Source organism: Colobus angolensis, unplaced genomic scaffold (genome assembly GCF_000951035.1).
Source record: "Colobus angolensis palliatus isolate OR3802 unplaced genomic scaffold, Cang.pa_1.0 Scaffold392, whole genome shotgun sequence".
Lineage (NCBI taxonomy): Eukaryota > Metazoa > Chordata > Mammalia > Primates > Cercopithecidae > Colobus > Colobus angolensis.
Window position 1 is genome coordinate 490,652 of NW_012117288.1, and position 5,233 is coordinate 495,884.

The 5,233-nt window shown below is 53.1% G+C and overlaps 1 pseudogene; it reads left to right on the forward strand.

The window, feature by feature from the left end:
* Nucleotides 1–1,890: 1,890 nt before the first annotated feature.
* On the forward strand, nt 1,891–4,829 carry LOC105520996 (annotated as a pseudogene).
* The last annotated feature ends 404 nt before the right edge of the window (nt 4,830–5,233 follow it).

A 5,233-nucleotide genomic window follows, 5' to 3' on the forward strand; every position in this document is an offset into this window, starting at 1 on the left:
CAGCTTGGCTTTGAAGGATGAGGAGGCGTTCCCCAGCGGGACCAGGGGGCTAAGGAAATGGCATTATTGGCAAAGAGAACAGCACGTGCAGACCAGGAGCAGAAGCAAGGAGGGGGCCGACAGATGGTGGCACTAGGGATGTTGGCAGGGTCAGACCGTGCCAGACTTGAAGGCCAGGGGAGACCCTAGGACTGTGGCATGGTCATGGGAAATCACTGAAAGTTTTGGAGCAAGGGCAGGATTTGATTTTAGGAAATGCACTTTCTCTGGAAAGATCTACAGGTTTAAGACCTTCCTTCCTTATTGTAACTCCCAGCAAGTCAAGGGAGGCCACCCTGGTGCAGCTGAACTGCAGCATCGCTGTATGTGGAGCTCTTATTAACACTTCATTCACTGGGTCTTCACACCCTTGAGTGAGGCATCCTTTTTAGTAACCTCTTTTTATAAGTGGGGAAACTGATGCAGGAACTCAATCAAGGTCCCATAGCTAGGAAGCAGGGGCATTGGGATTAGAATCCATGTTTCTTGGACAGGCACGTTGGCTCACGCTTGTAAATCTCAGCACTTTGGGAGGCCGAGGTGAGCGGATCACCTGAAGTCAGGAGTTCGAGACTGGCCTGACTAAGATGGCAAACCCTATCTCTACTAAACAAACGAAAATTAGCCAGGCCTGGTGGCACATGGCTGTAATCCAAGCTACTCGGGAGGCTGAAGCAGGAGAATTGCTTGAACCCAGGAGGCAGAGGTTGCAGTGAGCCGAGATCGTGCCACTGCATCTAGCCTGGGCAACAGAGCAAGATTCCGTCTTAAAAAAAAAAAAAAAGGCTGGGTGCAGTGGCTCACGCCTGTAATCCCAGCACTTTGGGAGGCCGAGGCGGGCAGATCACACGAGGTCAGGAGATTGAGACCATCCTGGCTAACACGGTGAAACCCCATCTCTACTAAAAATACAAAAAATTAGCTGTGCGTGGTGGCGGGCGCCTGTAGTCACAGCTACTCGGGAGGCTGAGGCAGGAGAATGGTATGAACCCAGGAGGTGGAGCTTTCTGTGAGCTGAGATCACGCCACTGCACTCTCCGGGGACAGAGCGAGACTCCATCTAAAACAAACACACAAACAAAAAAACAAGAAGAAGAAGAAGCTGTGTTTCTTTGGCTTTAAGCCCATCCTCTACGTTGCCCCACTGCCATGGTTTTCAGAGGCTGGAGGGCTCCAGGAACCACCTTCTCTCCCCAGCACAGCCCTGGGGGTGGGTGGGTGGGCAGAGAAGGGACAAGCAGCCCAAGTCACAGCCAGGGACGGAGACAGCGTGGCTTCTTTAGGAGAAATGAAGAAGCAGGAGTGTTATTCTTGGCCAGGATGGGAAACGGGTTGGAATCTTGGCTCCTATGCTCACTAGCCATGTGGTCTGTGGCAAGCCACATCCTCTCTCTGTGTCTTGACTTACCCATCTGTAAAATGGTGACTCCTCATAACCCCCACCTCATAGGGCTGTTGTGAAGATTGCACGTACTGAAGACTCAAATTCTCAGTCCACTGCCAGGCACGTAGGAAGAACTCTTAGAATGTTGTTTTATAGCCCCCATTTCGGAGTGGGTGGGCAGGAGCACAGACTCTGGGCTCCAATCCCCAAACTGCCATCTACTAGTCCGTTTGTGAGCTGGCTGGTAAATTCACCTCCCTGTGCCTCAATTTCTTCATCAGTAAAATGGGATAATAATGGTGCCTTCCTAGTTGGGTTGTTGTGAAGGGTAAATGAGATGCTACGTGGAAGTGCAGAGGAGAAGGGCTACCATAAGGGGCTCCATGTGGGTGCTGCTATTATTATTGGGTACCTAATGCATGCTATGTGCCTGCATAGAGGAGTTGACCTTTGAGACCTGATTGTTCATGGCTGTTTCACAGATGTCGAAGTGGAGGCTCAGCAGGGTTGGAGGTTACCGGAGTCTCCCAGCTAGTAAGGGTGGTGTCGGGACTGAAACCCCAGCCAGGCTGACTCAGACATCCCTGGGGCCTGCGCCTAGCAGGGCAACTGTGACTCAAGTTTGCAGGAAGAGGAGGAGGAGGGTGGGGTAAATGGGTGCTTGAGGGAAGCCACAACCTCTATTCCCTCAGAAATGAAAGTGCTTGGTGAGGTTTGAGGTGTCTGAGCCGAAGAGCAGCCAGTGACAGGCCTGGGGATCATCTGACACAGCCCACTTGACAAGGCCTTGGAAACTTTTGGTCTCTGCAGCAGCAACCGGATTTCAGCCTGGGCTTCGGACACCTCAGCCTGGGTACAGATGTGACTTGGGTACAGTCCTTCCCTGGGAGTGGAGGGGATGCCCAGGCTGGCACAGGAGTCTCGGGTCCTCTCTGACTCTACCCCAATCTGCTGTGTGATTTTGGGCCCAGGCAGGGACCCCTCTGGGCTCTGTTACTAGAGGAAAGACAAGTGGCTGGGACAGATGGGTCCCCAGCCTTCCTTGCCTGGAGGTCTGCGAGTTGGAGGGCTCTGGGGTAAAGCCAGAGCCAAGCCAGGGGAGAGCCTAGGCCACCTGGGCTCATGTCTGGTGAACAGGGTACCCTCTAGCCAAAGCAGGGGTAAGGCAAGGCACATGCCCCTCATATGGGAGCTGGGACTGACCCCCTCTCTCAGCCCTGCACACCTCGAGCACATGGCCTTGGCCCATCTGCCCTGTGGGTGGACACTTTCCAGCCCTGGGTCCTGGACTCCACCAATCAGCAGGAACCTAGACTCCTGAGGGGTGCAGCCTGGATGGGAGGTCAGGGAACTGGGTTCCTGAGCACATCTCTGGGCCATTCTTCTCTCCATTGGTTTCCCAGATGTGGACTGAGCACACACTGTGAGTCAGCCCTGAGCTAGGTTCTAGGGATGCTACTGTCAACAAGACAGATGAAGGTTCCTGCCCTCATGGAGGGGAGGGAGACAATAAGCAAATAAATAAATTAATGATGTAATGTCAGCCAGGGAGCGATGCTGCTAAGCAGGGCGGGGGTGGGGAGTGACGCTGGCTGGTGTTGGGGAGGCACTGTTGTAGTGGTCAGGAAGACTGCTCTGAGAGGCAGACTGCGGGAAGGACGAGGGACATCTAGATGTCTGAGGGAAGGGCTATTTGGGCAGAGGGAACAGCACAGGGCTCAGTGTGTGTGTGTGGGGGGCGAGGTTGTAGGGGGCTCCGTGTGCAAGGGTGCCAGTGGGGAAAGGGGGCAGGCTGTGAGTGGACAGGGCTATAGACTTCATTCTAACTGTGACACAAAGGACTTGCAGGGTTTGGGAGGGGGACATGATCTCATTTGGTCTTCCCAATAACCCCCTGCCAGAAAGAGACAGAGCTCCAAATTGCAGTGAGGAAGCTGAGGCTCAGAGGACATCCCAGCACATGTCTGGGTTGTCATATCATCATTGGAGGAGCTGGGACTCAAACCCAACTCTGGAAACTTTTGTCTTCAGCTCCGTGATAACATGGTGTGAGGTGCCGGGTGCAGCTCCCAACTCCTCCCCGCCAAACCACCACGCTCTGTCAGCCTGTGGTCTACAGAGTGACTTCCAGCAGGGATGCCTTGCCTTCTTTTTTTTTTTTTTGAGACAGGGTGTTGCTCCATTGCCCAGGCTGAAGTGCAGTGGTGCCATGATAACTCACTGCAGCCTCAACCTCCTGGGCTTAACTGATCCTCCCACCTCAGCCTCTCAAGTAGCTGAGGTTACAGGTGCACACGAACACGTCTGGCTAATTAAAGAACAATTTTTTCCTTTTTTTGTAGAGATGGGATCTCATTGGGTTGCCCAGGCTGGTCTGAAACTCCTGTCCTCAAGTGATCCCCCCATCTCAGACTCCCCAAGTGCTAAGATTGACCCACTACTCCCATCGGGGATGCCTCGTCTTTTATCCCTTTACTCTACAAATAATGTGCTTAGGCTTTGCTCTCTGTGGCCAGAACCTTGCAGGGGTGAGAGACACAGGTAAATGAGAGCTGGTCCCAGCCCTCCCTCAGAAAGCTGCTGGACCACAGGGTGGCAAAACAAGCCGTCTGTCACATCCAGGAGCAGGTGCTATGAGGATAAGCAGCCAGAGAAGACCCCTAACTTGATCTGTGGCCATCAGAGAAGGCACCCAAGGCAGGATGCCTCCCTGAATCCTAAAGCCAATTAGCAGTCAGCCAGGAGAGCTGCTAGAGGGTGTCTATAGGGGAGTGGAGAGGATGTTCCAGGCAGAGGGAACAGCAGACTGGAAGGCTCAGAGGTGAATCTGAGCAGGCAGTCTCAGGGACCCCAGGCAGTTGGTGAAGCTGCAGTGCTCAGGGGAGGTGTGCCGACAGGTAAGCTGTCAGGGCCAGGTCCCTGGGGGCTGGCTTGTCCTTTCTGCCATTGTCTGAGTGAGTGGGTGACTGGTATCTAGTGGCCCAGATGAAGATAATGGAGATACAATTGTGTTCTTCTTTCTGCTCAGTGCCTCTCAGTTAAGCACATTTGCAAAAATTAATAACAGCATATGCTTTTACATCCTCCACTTAAATTTCCTTTGGAGTAAAGAAAGTAATGGAGGGAAAGGAAGAACAGCAGGAAGGAGTGAGAGAGGGAGAGAGGGAGGGGAGAAAGAAACAAATGAAGGAAAATAATTCGGGGGAAAAATTGTCCTTTTCTGGGCTAAGATAGCCCCAGCCTTTGCATTTTCTCACCCACTGAGTCACCAGCCTCCTGCCCTCTTTCAGGACTGTACATCTTGGCCTCTTACCTACTGTGTCTGCGTCAGCCTCCCTCACAGCCTGATGGCCCCTGCGGCAGCCCCATCCCAGTTGTAGGGGCTAAGAAAACTACAGTTGCATGAAAGAGCAGAAGTGAGTGGGAAGCAGAAGTGGCGGGGAGAACCAGCCTGGAGAGGTGTTCCGAGATCTCTAGACCAGCCAGTGGATCCTGATGCCTCCCATGGTCAGCCTTGTCTAGAGCCCCTACCAGCATGGAGGCCAGCCCTCCTGGCATTCTAATGACACTGAGCTATGAGTTATGTGTGCCAAGTCTGTGCTGGGTTTTGTACCAAGTGCTTTCCATTCATCCGTTCAGGGTAGTGAAGCGGGTAGCTCCAGGCTCAGAGAGGAACAGGGACTTGTCCCAGGTAACACAGCTGGAAAGTGGCTGAGTCTGGATTCAAACCCAGACTTCCTTGTCTCTAGGACCTGTATTTTCAACCACTGCCTATGCCTCTATAAGGAGCCAGCTTATGGCTGTGTTCAC